Source organism: Tauraco erythrolophus, chromosome 11 (genome assembly GCF_009769465.1).
Source record: "Tauraco erythrolophus isolate bTauEry1 chromosome 11, bTauEry1.pri, whole genome shotgun sequence".
Lineage (NCBI taxonomy): Eukaryota > Metazoa > Chordata > Aves > Musophagiformes > Musophagidae > Tauraco > Tauraco erythrolophus.
The window spans coordinates 1,531,797-1,545,736 of NC_141475.1; positions in this window are offsets into that span (position 1 = coordinate 1,531,797).

Consider the following 13,940-nt stretch of genomic DNA (forward strand, 5'->3'; position numbering starts at 1 on the left):
TGGGACTCAAACTGAGAAGACCTTCCTGGCCCCTGGGAAGACTTCTTACTAGACAAAGCGATGCTGCATCCCAGCACGGAAAATGATTTCCCACTGTGCTGTGCATGCACAGTAGGACGGTCCCTGCTACGTCTGAAGCTGGACCTGCAGATCCTTCTTAAAGGAAGGTGTGTCCTTCCCAGCAGCCTCCCTATCAGAGATTTGGGACTGAGACTTGGACTTTTGCAGCAAGTCAGTATTTCATTTCATACAGACTTGCTTGAAGCACCATCCATAGTCTGGAGTCAGACAGCCCCAGTCCCAAGAGAATGATGGGCCAAGGAACTCATTTTCTTGTCTCGGAGCTGGCAAAATGTGAATTGTGTGGTCAGACATCCCGAGGAACCTGGTTATTTCCCTAGATCCAAAGGTGTGGATGCAGAAGACTCAGCTGCCTTCCAAACTCTTTGGTGGCTTCATGTGATCCAGCAATAACAGAGGAGCCCATAGAAAGCCCGTACACATTCCCCAGCCTGGGAAATCTTCTGTTGTTGGATAAAACTAGAAGGTGGAGAAGGAACTGGACCTCAGGATCTCCCTTCAGTAGAAGAAGGGAGTGAGATGTGATCCAAGTGAACTCCTGGTCTTTTCAGACATAGACATGATGAAGATCCTACCACAGATGTCAGCCATGGGATGAGACGAGAGGACGGATGGACACTTGGAAACACACGTCATGTTGGGAAGACCTGGAGAAGTCTGCAAGAGAGAGGAAGGAACAAAAGCAGGATCAGAGCCCTACGTAGGGCTCATAAAACGGCAATTGCCCGAGATGTGCTTGGTCTCCTGCTTCATGGGTGGTGCTGTTGCATGCAGGATTAGGAAGGGAGCGAAAGGTGAGCCCTGTATTTACTCGGGAACCTCACACAGTTTCAAAAACAAACTTCCTGGAGCCACCTGACCCCCAATTTACCTGCTGCACACCAGGACCAGGACAGCACAAGCCTCTGCAGAAGCAAACATGAAACCCCTGGGGCTCCTGGAGGGTTTGAGACTCGCAAGTACAAACATCGCTCGGAGAATGCAGATTAAAACCAACCCCCTCACTGGAGCCAGACCCCGGGGCTGGGGACCACCACACCAAACCCACCCCCTGGAAACCTCATTTATCCTCCAGGGCTGGCGGTGGGGCAAAGCGGTGGGGTGAGGACTGATGTGGACAGGGCGGGCAGCACCGGCGGTTCCTGCGGTCACGATGGAGACTACAGAGCCTGACAGGTTGGGTTTAATTTACCAGCGACGTGTATTTGATCTGGAGCAGAAATACTGGTCGGAGGGAGGCACGCAGCTGTTCCTGAAGAACAGGCTTGGCTGGCTCACAGCCCGACCTGCTCCCGGGGATGGAGAGGGAGGGGAAGATGGTTGACCAGCACACGAGGAGGTGGTCCAGCCCTTGGAGAAGAGGCACACTGGTCCCCACAGTGGAGAGGCACATACAGAGGAGCTCTGGGGACAAGCGACAGCCAAGCCCCGGAGCAGGATGTGACAATGCTTATCCTCTGGCCAAAGCCACCACTAGCCCTGAAGGGATGCCAGCTGTGCCCAGAGACCAGGAGTGAGGTCAAGGTGGGATGGGAGAGCAGCTGATCACACCTCTTGCAAGGCAAGGGCAGGAGAAAGGTGCGTTCTGGAGGAATAAATGGGAAGACAAAGCTTTGCAGGGCTGCAATCACACCGTGGGGGTGACTGCTGAGCCTGGAAACCAGGGGGTTGTGATTTTGGTAGGCTGAGTCTTTAAGAAGAGCAGAGAAGAAAGCAGAAAGCTCCTCCACAGCGCTGTAAGTGAAGAGGGGAGGAGGAAACACGTTTAAGCAAGCCCTCGTGGTGCTTTATGTCATATCACTTCAGCAGCCACTTTCTCTTCACCTGCCTTTGGTGTTTTAAGTCAAATCTCATCTATAATCCTTTCACTTGAGTCTCACCATCAGCTCAATCCCCGCCCTAACATACCAAAGGCTCTTGGACATGACCTGATGTGTGGATTATCTTGGTGGGTCCTCGTTGGACCAGCCAACTCAAGACTTTTTCCACCACACCTTTCTTTGTACCAGCTTTGGGAGATGCCGGCCCCCAGGTGCCACATCTGGGGCCTTTTGCTGAGCACATTCCACAGAAGAAACTCTGATGGTTGGCAAAAGGAGGAAGCTGGAGACTGGAATTAAGGTTATTTATTCCACACCCTCCCCAGCTACTCATCTGCATGACATTTGCATGCACGATAAACGCTGCCCCCACCATAAGCAAGAGCCAAGGCAGGGATGGAAGACGACGTGCATCACTCAGCACAACGAGGATGCTGCTAGTACCAGGGGTCAGCACCCAGCAGGGCTGTGCCAGCGAGGACCCCACAACTCCCATGCCCCCCAGCCACCACCGTAAAACCCTCCTGGCACTCTCCTGGATGTTTGTAGTTGGGCCAGGGCCCTGGCCTTCGCTGCAGGATGTGTTCTGCAAACCCAGAACAAAGACAGTCCCTGCCTCGAAGGATTTGCAATCTACAGCATCAGTATCCTGTAGTAAAAGCAATTACAGGAGGCAGACAAGGATCTGACTGCGCCATTCCAAGCAGGATTGCACTTCCTTGAAATTGCTCCCAGTGATCACGACGAGACGGTCTAATTTAACTCTGCCCACTGCCAATAAGCTTTGCAGTCGGCATATATTTCAGGAATGGTGCCCCTAAGCAAGGCATCTGCAGCCCAGAAAGGTAGAGAGTCAAGTATTTGCCTAAAATTCCTTAACCCCGATTCCTCCATGGACCTACATACCCAAGGAGAGACAGACTTTTCCAGGCCCTCCTGTGCCTTGAAATCGGTTATTTCACACCAAAAAATCTGCATCCAACGGCACCAAAACCTACTGCTGCTTGTAGGTATGATGTTAAACCTCTGGTAGTAGGTCTACAAAGATGCCATCCTAAAGGGAGAGGTGAAGATGTGTGACTGAATCAGACCTCGCGCAGCTCAAGGAGGCTCCTATCCAGAAGGGTATCCCACTAGCTGCTGGCAGGTGGCACATCCCAGCGCAGGGAAAGAGGTGGTGACATCTCAGCATCACCCACCTCCACAACTGCTCTCAGCTGGGTGCGACCCAGAAGCACTGGCCTCCCCAGGAAAAGAGCTGATGGAGGGCTTGATGTCTCATCCTCCTCCTTCCGTCGCAAAGGTCCGGTGGGCGACGCATGAGATGCATCACCATGAGCAATGTTATTCGCTCCTGGTGATGCATCTTTGCTCTCCGACAGACAACGGATCGGCGTGACAACAGCACCCCCACAAAAGCCCCAGGAAGGGGCAGAAGGGCTGAGATGGTCTTCACGGCTTTGGAGACGGGGAGACCCACGTGCTCGCATCTCTCACGCCCCACTGGAAACCTTCACCTTCTCAAAGAGCTGATGTTTGTTGGATATATTGACCTTTTGCTTTGGAAATGATTTTATTTAGCTGTTCTGCCACCTCTAAAAGACCTCAGAGAGCTCTGGCAGCCACCATCCAAAGGGAAATAAAAAAAAAAATTAAGTACACAAAAGCTTTAATGCGTATTACCCCGTTACGTGAAAGGAGCTGGTCCAAACGTCGTGTGGCAATCATGGCTCCGATTTGACCCCTCCTGAAGCTGTGGTGAGGACAGTTAAACCACAAAGTTTGGATGCTTGTCCTCTTCCCTCTGGAAAAAAAGTTAAATTCAATAAAAAGAGGATAAAAGAGTGAATTCAGCACATCTCGTTCCACAGGACTGTACTCATATCACTGCGAGTTCTGAAGCTCTGCGCACCATTAAATATGGAATGAGAGTTATGTGTTTGCAATGAAAATGGTTCAGCCTCCACTAACAGGCAGAAAAATATTTTTATTATACTATATATTGACTTATTGAATAACGATGGCAACGAGAGCGCCAAGAAAGTTGCATAATCGTCTAATTTTCTATTTTTTTTTTTTTTTCCCCCAACTACTTGGAAGTTTTCATAAAAAACTCCTTGTTTGGTTCGAAATCTTCCAAAAATCCCCGATAACTGCGAGAGTGTGCGCGTGTGGTTTGGCTGTCGCTGAGTTAAGGGTCAACCGACCGAATAAACCAGCCTGAATTTCAATCAGCAGCAAACCAAAAACAACCCAATAAAACCCGGACGCGAGGCAGAGGCGGTTGTGAGTAAGACGCTGAGATTTGGCGGCCACCAACCCCTGCTGACACTTGTTTTGTAGCGCTCTACTGGAAATCGGTTTTGACAGACCCATTTTTGGGTGCCCAAAGCACGTTCAGAGCTCCTCATCCTCCTTCTCCGGAGAGGCTTTCCCAGGAGAGACTGCTGCTGCCTGATCTTTACGTCCCCGTGAGAAACACCTTTGCAGGGTGCCTCTTCCCACGGGGTTCACTCCAGCATCGATATTTAGCAGCTGGAAGCCCAAAATTAAGGTGAAGGCTTGGCCATATTTAGCACTGGACCTTGCTTCTGGCAGCTCCTGCTCCGTCTTCATCCCGAGAAGAGGACCTGGGCATTGCCCAGGGCGGGATGGAAAGCCACGACATCCGTCGTATAAAAAAGTGCTGGAAACTTTCTGTTTGGACAAGCTGGAATAAAAACAGCAAGAAGGTTTTTGATCGTAACAAGATCCTCTCCTCACTCGGAATGTGCGGTAGGAAGGGCTGATTTTGAGCATTAGCCATTTCGAGTCAAAATGTATTTGTTTTCCTTGGAACAGGCGAGTTGAACTGGAACAATGGCTGGAACTGACATTTTGCAAGGAAAGATTTCGTTTCATCTTGAAAGGCTGAAACACCTTGAAATATTTTCCAATGGAAATGACACTTTGTTTCTGCTGATGCACATGGGAATTGTCCCATCACAGTTTCCATCCTCCTCCAGCCACTCCCAACTTCAGCCAGAGAGACCCAAGGAGACACCAAACACATACAGCACGGACCGAGAGGGATGGAGAACCACCCAACCATCACATCCAGGGTGATGGAGAGCAATCCAAGGAGTCACCATGGGCACAGCTCATGGAAACACCCCTTTTTAATGGGGAATATGGAGGGGCAAGGCATCCAGTGAGACTCATTTTAGTCTGCATGAGCAAATTATGAGAGGAGACCTTGAGGCAAGGCAAACAAACAACCCCCCTGTAATCTAAACGGGCTACGAGCAAGAAAAAACTAGGTACTAAAACACAACAAGACCTCTCAATTCATAAAACAGGTAAACAGTAGGCCCTGGAATAGCTTTTGAAGTTCTTGATTTTTGCATCAAATCAATCAATTTTGCATCTCCTCCAGGGGCTGTTGGAGGAGACGAGCGTGGGAGCAAGTCCCTATGAGAGCTGCGTCCAAGGGTGCTGGTGTCAAGTTGCTTTTAGGTGAAGAAATCCTGTTTGAGTTTTTGTGCAGGTACTAGAGGAGCACTGGAAAGAAGAGAAGACAAAAATCCTGCCAGTTTTCCATAAAGAAGTGTATGGAGCGGGGGGGGATAAAAGATAATAATTTAGACATCTGAGTCCTGCTTTGTGTAGTCTCAGGTTTCTCACACCTGGAGAGTCTGAGAAATCTCAACCCACTCCCATCCTAAATCCAGACAAAAAAAAACTGTTCCTGAAAAGCTTCGTCAACAGGGGAAAGTTTCAATCTCAGGTTGGCTGCAACGTTCTCCTTTATTTTGTGAGGATAAACCAAGGGCTTCCCAAGCTGGGGAGATGCTTGGTGTCTATTTGCTGCAGGTTCAAAACCAGCTTGTTCACGCAGCTGGCACCTTCCTCCCTTGAGCGACCACTTCTCTCCATCTGGATGTTCTAAGCAAACATTGACAGCAGGATATGGTCCTCCGAGCGTGGTGTGACCCTCCTGGAGACAGGATCAGAGCTGGGGTTTGCAGGAGTGGTGGTCCCAAGCCTTGGCATGCTGCTGTCCTCACTGCATGCATGAAGAACCGGAAATTTCAGACACGGCAGGGTTTCTTCTCCCACTTTCATTTTCCTTTTTAAAATCACATGATTGAGGTTTTGGCCAGCATCTGAACTTCTCAGTAATCTCAAGCAGAACTTGTCCCAAGTCTTCCCTGAAAACCACGTCGGTTGCGGTGAGTGCAGTCACTCTTTGACACCCCTCCAAGAACAACTTGATGGAGAAGATGCTATTGCTCCCGGACCACCTCGTGCCTTGTGGACCACTGTCTCAGCTGCGGTGGACCCACCGCATCCATGGACCAAGTCCAGCCAACAGAGTCAGGGGTTTCAGCACTACCAGGCCAGCTTGGATTTAACGTCAGCGGAGAACCTATTTATAGCTGCTCCGAGAAGAGTCACGACCGTTGACGGACACACAAAGAAGGAAGCAGGGCATCAAGAAATAAACACGTCTGGTGAAGAGCTGTCAGCTCTGACGACAGTCGCAGCGCGCCGTCACGCTTCGCTGGTGCTTGCTTCAGAGCCACCCCATCAGGTGACCGATTGACTTCTCAGCCAGGCAACGCCTCTGCCATGGCTGCTTAATTTCACCCTAGAAAACGAGACAAATATTTATTTTTTTACGAGGATATCAGTAAATTGTTCTGACAGCCATGATGGACCACTCCTACCTAAAAGAACTCCATTGACCAAGACAGATACCATGTTCTCAATGGGGCTGAATCTTCTCACCTTAGAAATTAATTGTTTTGAATGAGGAACACTGAGGTCCCAGTCTGTGTCCGACAGCTGTAGCAGAACATTACGTAAAGGACCCACCATTAGGTTTGAATCCCAGAGCAAAAGGCATGGCTGAGATCCCACTAATAGGAGCCATCCCGGTTGGCTGCACAGAGACCCTGCTCCAGCTCCCTTAGACATCCCAACACGGAGCTGGGAGCTTGAGGAACCGTAAGGGGAGGCACGCTCCAACGTAAAAACGATGCGGTCAATGGTGGTCCACTGAAGATCACCCAAAGTCAAGGATTTCAAGAGTGAGCTGACAGCTCATGGAGCAAGCTACCTGTTTTCCCTTGGAAGTGGCATTTCAAATAGTTTCCCTGAGCAACAGGAGAGGTACAGGAGATGCTGTTCTTTAGAGGAGCAATTCCCTCGAGCTCCTCACCTGAAGGGAGGACCATACACCACCGCCGTATGGGTGGGACGGCAGAGGCCAACGCCTGCACTAGAGGGGTCTAGGTCAGCATTTAGAATTGCACAATCCTTCTGCAGTTCCCTTCTTTCTCCAGATCTCCTCGTGGAGTTGGAGTAGCTTCATCTGACGGGGTTGGTCAATGCCTGGTAGGAACAAAGGAAATCTGCATGGACACCAGTGCGCTTTTTGGGGCCAGTTGTAGAGCCCTTCGCAAACAGCCTTTGGGATAACATCAGTGGGGGCTGTCAAGTCATCCCTTCCCAAGTGCTGTCCTTCTTTTGGCGAGGAACCACTGAAGTCCTCATCCCACTCAGCCCAGACTCCCTCCTCCTCCATGACACCCAAGAGACACCAGAAAGGAAAAGCTCTGACTCACACCGAACGGCACATCATCCTTGCGAGTTCATTAATTTCAGCGAGGGATCGTTTCCTCAACGCCTGTTCCTGTTGTTTGACCCCTGGCTTCGCCCTTCTTTCTTTTGCAAGGACAGCCAACGGCCCAGGTCACACCAACGAGAAACGTCAAGTCGATTCCGGGAACCCGCTTCCCGAAACGCGTCCGTCTGTGTTATCTGTGCGCCGACACGCTTCTGAAAGAGCCTCTTGACTGGAAACACTCAACTGGGAAGAGAAATGGGTCATCCCATCCTGCTCCTGCCTCCTCCCCGCTCCTTTGGGAAACCGCTGGAAGAAACAAAACCCTGTCCCTCGCAGAGAGGGCAGCCGACGGCGGGATGGGGCCGTCCTGGCACGAGGTTTCCATCACACGACAGCTCGTCTCACCAAACATCAGACACCACCTTTCCCCACGTGGCTTTTCGTTCCTAATTTAAAACAGGACACGCTGAGGCTGCAAAGACGAAAATAGCAGTTTAAATTTAGGTAGAAGAGACTGAGAGGCACCACTGGCGCTTCCTCTTCCAGCGACAAGAGGAAGCAAACAAAACAGGAGAAGCCAGGCCAGCTGTAGGATGCAGTTGCTGAGAAGATAGCCAAGGAAAGAAGATGTTATGATGTCTGTCCCATGGAGACTCTGTGGACAATGACCGACTCATCGCTTACAGGTGGTGCTATCTCTGGGCTTGGGCTGTGTCCTCAGCTAGACCAAGCGGGGCAGGGGCTGTAACACAGCTGGGATAGGTGGAGCCCACTAACAGTTCCTCTCTCACATGACTCAGGCTGTAAGGCTACCTCCTCCCATCCCCAGTGGCCCTCGCATTTGGGGTCTTCCAGGGACCCAAACTGCCCTCTTTGATGGCTCCCAATGCCAACAGGAGGCCAAAGGCAACTGGAGACCCACCTCCTTTCCCAGTCTCACCAGGAGCTTTGCTCTCAGATGAACAACGCCAACTCAAACTCAGTCTGGGCACAAAGGAAGCAGCAGTGGTGGGAGGGGAAGATGCTCCAGGGAATCAAGGCTACGCCAGTTCCCCTCTCTTCTTCCACAAACAGCAGCACACATCTCACTCGGTCCATCCAAGCAGTGGGAAGCAGGTTCCTAACTCACCCAAATTCATAAAAATTAACTCCTGCAGAGGTTGCTGGCACTGGCTGCTGGCTGGGAGCACAAGCTCAGGTCAACATCCCTGCTGGAAGGCAGAGGGAGAGCGTTTCTGGTCTGTGGAGCACCAGTCGGCCAACGCATGCATGGTCCCAGCCCCTCGGTCCGTGCTGAACTCCAGCTGGTCCCAAGCACCTGCTTCCCCAGTCCTGCCTGCGAGGGAGAGGAACAGGATGGTGCAGGTGAGCTCAGGGCCAGAACATGCAGTGCCATTAAAAAAGAGCATCTCCTCTCCAGCCTTCATCATCCCTACCGCCGGTCAAGGGCTCTCCGTGCTTTTTCAGGACAGCGACGGAGCCAGCACTAAATCTGACTCACCCCTGGGCTGCTGCGAAACCCCACGCCTTTCAGATGAACCCACGCCAGGCCCTCTGTGCCCAACTCCATCCCTCCAACACTCAGCTTGAGGTCCTGATCCCACCCAGCAGAAGAACAATGGTCTTCAGGGCTGGTGGAGACCCCGACCAGAGGCAGGTGCGGATACCACAATGCAAAGAGCTGCAGGATGTGCAAGGACTGTTCATCCAAAGCCTCAAGCAGGCTGGAGGCACAGTCTTTGGTGGGGGTTCAAGGCCCTCCCTGGAATGCTGCTGCCCCTCCAAGGGGTGGGGGAAGACCCAAGGAGAGGCACATCAACCAGTCTAGTTATTGACTTTTCTGTCAGCCAGGAAAACTCTCAGAGGAGACACCAAGGGTGCAGTACAAAGCTTGGGGATAATTACAAACTAGAGAGGCTTTAACAACTCCTTATATCTGGAAGAGGAGGAAGGTTACAACCCACTGAATAAGCACCTGCGATGGGTGCAGGTGGCAGGTTCCACAGATGGTGCCATCCAGGTGGACAAAGCAGCTGCTGGCGAAGTGGTGTGCCCTGGTCCACCACCTAACGGTCCAGAAAGGCAGATGTTTGGGAAAATAAGTATTATATCCCTGATACAAGGAACTGGGCAGCCTCCTCACAGGCCATTGATGCAAGAGGTGTTGAAAGGGTTCAGGTTGTCTTCTCCTTCCTGCAGAGGACCCTACTCTCCAGGCAATAAGCCCACAGCCTTCCCTTGCCTCCTCCAGCCTTCGCCCCGGAGCCAGCCCTCACCGTATCAGCACAGGCTTGGTTCAGCCAGGACGTTTCACAAGAGAGCCTGGCAGCACCGAAATGGGATAAATCGTTCCGTAAACAGCCCGCTGTTGGCTTCCCCGGCTGGAAGCTGGCCCAGGACTCCTCGTTCTGCAGCGCAACCCTCCGTCGCCAGAGATAAGAGGCTAAGCCGCTTGCCCAGCGTTGAGCCACGGCCAACATCTCTCCTGGAGGAACCAGCCATTGGCACCTCATCTTCAGCACCCAAATCCTTTATGGAGGGCAGCGGGTTGTGCCCTTCGTTGTGCCCATGGTGAGGACGGCATCTCCAGGGCACCAGCCGGGAGAGCCAGGAGCTGCGTTTCTCCCACTTGCACCCAGGTGGGTCATGCCCCTCCAGGCACTTGTGGTCACCTCCCCGAGAGCTCCTGGGCAGGGCAGGGCTCTCCCGCAGGGAAAAGACGGCCTCGATGGGCACGCCGTGCCAGGCTGGGGTCGCACTGGAACGTGGGCTGTTCCAACCATCTCTGGGATAGTCTGAAGATGCTTCACAGGGAGATTTTGGCGCAGCTACAGCTTCCCAGGGTTGCTGTCCATACAGGAGCACGCAGGACGCTGCGCATCGCTCGCCAGCTTGACCTCGCAAGCGCTGCTGGGTATCGCGCGTGGACGGAAGACCTGGAGCCTTACGCCCGGTTTGATGTGACGTACTCGGTGTTTGCACGCGGTAAGGGCCTTTTATGAGTCATTTCTTATTCATTGTGCAACAACGTACCCCAGTGAATCCAGTCCCTTTCCTTCTCCTGCCATACTGGCCATCTCTGATGGGTTCCCCATGCCAACATTTCCCCCTGGAGCACGGAGTCCCTTCCCACTTACTAGGCAACGCTACTATCGACAGAGCAGCATCTTCTTACGACACGGAGTAAACCCGACAATATACAGGGCGAAAAGAGAGGAAGAGGAGGGGTGGCTTGTTACAGTAGAGCCTTCCCCACCACGCAGTGCCAAGTCTCAGATGTTTCTTACCCTCTTTCGCAAGCCCCATCCCAGGAAGCCTCACCTGTGCTCTTGGCACCTGCCCAGCTCAGCAAAGTGCCAGGACAGAGCCTGACTTCAAGTCTTCCCAGAGTAATTCCCCTTTTCCTGGGGCCAAGTGACACTGGGACGTCTCCCACCTTCTCCCACAGCCTGCGGAGTCCTAGGAGAAAGGTAAACAGGACAGTTGTCGGGCTCACGCAGAGGGCGTGTGCCCCTTCATCAAAAAATATTTTGGAAAGACTGACTGGAATGCTGGTTTGGTTCCCTCTGTTTGTCTGACCAGGGAATTTCCCCCTCATCGCTGCCAGGGTTTGGATCGGGACCAGATGACGAGGTGGCTGTACGCTGCCAGGTCGGTGAGCACAGCTGGAGGTGCACATCTGGGCAGCAGGTTTTATCTTCTCCCACCATGTGTACCATAAACATCCGTGAGAAGGGTCAGGATCCAGCGCTCGGGACTAACGGTGGTGACTTTAGTCAGAGAGACATCCCAAACCAAGGGTGCATCCAGGTACAAGCAGGTCCAAAGAGGCATTTTGCCCACTCCAGGTTTAGCTCCCCAATTAAATGGGAACATGCTGGGCACCAGTATGATGGAAAACTGCCAAAATAAGACCCAAGAAAGAGGCAGAACTTAAAGACACCAATGTGAGCACAAATAATTTGGGAACACGTGCCACAGATTCAAGGGGGGAGGATGGAGATGGAGACCAATGACGCAAAAGTAGAGTGAGCAAGGACCAAGGATCTACCACCGCAGTCATGTTCGTGCCAGCTTGATGGTGTAACACAAATACCAGAGGGGTGTCCCAGCAGGACCATCTGATGGAAGATGCCCTGGGATGGGATAAGAAATGCCTGCATGCCGTTAGCAGGGGAGGAGACACAGCCTTTCCCTGCTCCTGCTGCTCCGGGCTCGCCTCTGCCACCGACAGTAGCCCCGATGGCCACAGGCCACCGCGGGAACCTAACCCAGGAGAAGACATCCCTGAAGGAACAGGATTGTGCTGCTGCCACCTCTGGGAAGCGAGGGACTTGAAGCACTCCCAGCATCATTTTTTTTGCTTTGGGGGAGGAAAACAACTCAGGAATATCACGGAGACAGACTATTTTAAACTCGCTCCAGCCTCGACAGCCAAGTCTGGAAAGTCGTCGCGTAGCCCAGGGAGTCTGGTGGTCCCTTCCTTTTCCGTGGCGGATGGAAAGGAGCGCAGGGCGAGGAGGATATTTTCCCAGCTTCATTGTTTCCAAGTCGTTTCAGAAGCTAAGCGAGTTTCCAAACAGAGGGGTGGATTGGCACCACCTTAATGAAAACTAATTAAACGTAATTATTTAGCCTGTCGAAAATATTTGTGCTCCACCAGGAACACCCTGCAGTTGTGGCCATCACAAGGCAGGAAGAAAGGACTTTTTCCAGACGTTGGTTACTCCGGTGCCTAAAGCTTCTCGTGCACCATCCGCTTACAGAAATCAAGTTGGCAAAGAGTCTGCACAACCTGACCCCAAAAAACCTCATGGATCAGGTTGGAACTCCCTTCTCCACACATTTTCACGGGCTTAGGGAACACGCAGAGGAGATGGGTAGAGCGAGGGGTGCAGCTTCGTCCCCACCTTGGTGTTGGTTTTTTTTCCCCTGAAAGCTGCTGGATTTGGGAGTGGAGTATTTTTCAAGTAAGTCAATTCTTCCCAAGACACGTTCTCTGCTAGAACCACTCCAAAACCATGCAGGCGTGCAAACAACAAGCCACAACGACGTCATTTTGCCTAAATCAATACGTTTTATCGGATGATCTCAGTTTACAGCGAAGGCCGTTTCTCGGAAGCAAACGGCCAGGGAGCTGTCAGATCTCGGTCTGGAGACATGGATGAGCACCGAGCTAAGCTATTCGTTATCCAGAAGATGAAGAAACCTGGTTTCCAGTGAATCTCTGTTTATATACATTACTTTCCTCCTCCACTATCCCACAGCTCTGCTCCTGTGCCACCTGGCTTGGGAGCAGGGACACACAGCACGCAATCGGCAACACCCAGTGGTCCAGGCAGCAAAGACAGGGAGATGCTCCTCACCTGTCTCTCCTTGGAACGCTTCTCCATCTCTTCCCTCCGGTCATCCGCTCAGTTTTGGGGAGCTGAATTATCCCTGAGTACTTTGCAACTCGTTCAAGGGGATCTCAACAACCACGTCCCATGTTCCAGATGGGAAGGGCAAGCACGGCGTGGTGGGGTCAGTGCTGGCAAGCTGGGAACTCAGGCAGAGGTGAGGGGAAACTGCCTGCACACGCTCCGGGGCTGCCCGAAACGGAGAGGAAGCCATGAGCAGAAAGGCTGGGCTGGATTCTTGGCACCAGCCATGCTCTTCCCAGAGCTGAAATAACAAGAAAAAGGAATCACGTGTTGCAAAACCACTGGAGCACACGAGCAGAAAGCACTGGAGAGCAACCTAGCCTCGGACAGACTGTGACCAGTGAGAACCTTGGACTGGGGAGAGCAGCAGCAGAGCCAAAACCCACCGACTCTCAGATCTCAGGCTTTTCACAACCCACCTTCCACGGAAAACATACAATTTTTTATCGAAAGAAGTCCCAAGTCACCACCACTCCAACACCTGTGGCTAGTTTGGGACAGGACCAGCTGCAGCCCCACCTTCTCCAGAGGTCTCCAGCTGCACCAGGCCCCTTCCCTCCATGGCCACCTGCACCCCATCCCTCTGTCCCTGCAGCCACTGCCTCCTCCTGTCCATCTGAACTCACTCCAGGCACAACACCCCCCTCTCTGGGCCACCAAAACCACACCAACCATGGCCGACTCCCCATGGTTTCCTCCCCCTCTGCTGCCGGAGGCTTCATGACAGCCACATTCATGTGAAGCCTCATCTTCCTCGACTGTTCCTTGGATCACAAAAACCAAAGTACACTCACAGAGGGAAGGAGATGCTGCTCCAGCTCAATACCTCCTCTTTTCCTTCCTCTGGTTGCTCTCCCTGATTACTGCTCCAATGACTTTCAACCATCTGACTCGTCGATATCTGCGCTTATCAACTGCCGGATGAGCTTCTGCAAGATCTCCAGGCTGGCTTGCTTCTGACAGAGACCTGTTAAAACTGGGCGAAAATAACAAAAGCAATCATGT